Source organism: Penaeus monodon, chromosome 22 (genome assembly GCF_015228065.2).
Source record: "Penaeus monodon isolate SGIC_2016 chromosome 22, NSTDA_Pmon_1, whole genome shotgun sequence".
NCBI classification, from domain to species: Eukaryota; Metazoa; Arthropoda; class Malacostraca; order Decapoda; family Penaeidae; genus Penaeus; species Penaeus monodon.
The window spans coordinates 2,223,384-2,223,838 of record NC_051407.1 but is presented as its reverse complement, the minus strand read 5'-3'; the positions used below and the strand labels follow the sequence as shown (position 1 = coordinate 2,223,838).

The 455-nt window shown below is 25.1% G+C and overlaps 1 protein-coding gene across 1 annotated transcript in view; it reads right to left on the bottom strand.

Annotated features, from left to right (window-relative positions):
- The window catches only part of LOC119586776 (acrosin-like), a 12,720-nt gene that overhangs the window by 8,209 nt on the left and 4,056 nt on the right, over positions 1–455 (bottom strand). The window lies entirely within an intron of this gene.

Genomic DNA, 455 nt, shown 5'->3' with positions numbered 1-455 from the left:
GTAATTCATACAGTGAGATAAGAACTGATTTTTAATCTCCGAACAAAAATATTCGGAGATGAATAGAGACTTTATAAATTATGATAAAGAAAAGAAAATACAATATTTGCTAAATGATCGCCAAATTCTGAAAAATTCAATATATTTCATTACAGCAGCCTTTTATATAAGAAAAATGTTCATAATTACAAGACAAACAACTTGTTCTTAGCATTTTTCTATACTGTATTTCAAGTTTACACTTCATATACTGTTTTATATTATACTTAATATTTTAATATACTTATAAAACTGTTTTTAGAGACATTCTTAAGGAGTTATGTAAATGTATATTAGATGGTGTCTGGGCAAGTCCTCACGGAATGGATACATGAAGTTTAATATATCAATTGCATTATTGTATCTTTAATGTATCGTAACACTTAATAAATAAAGAATTGAATTGAATTGAATTG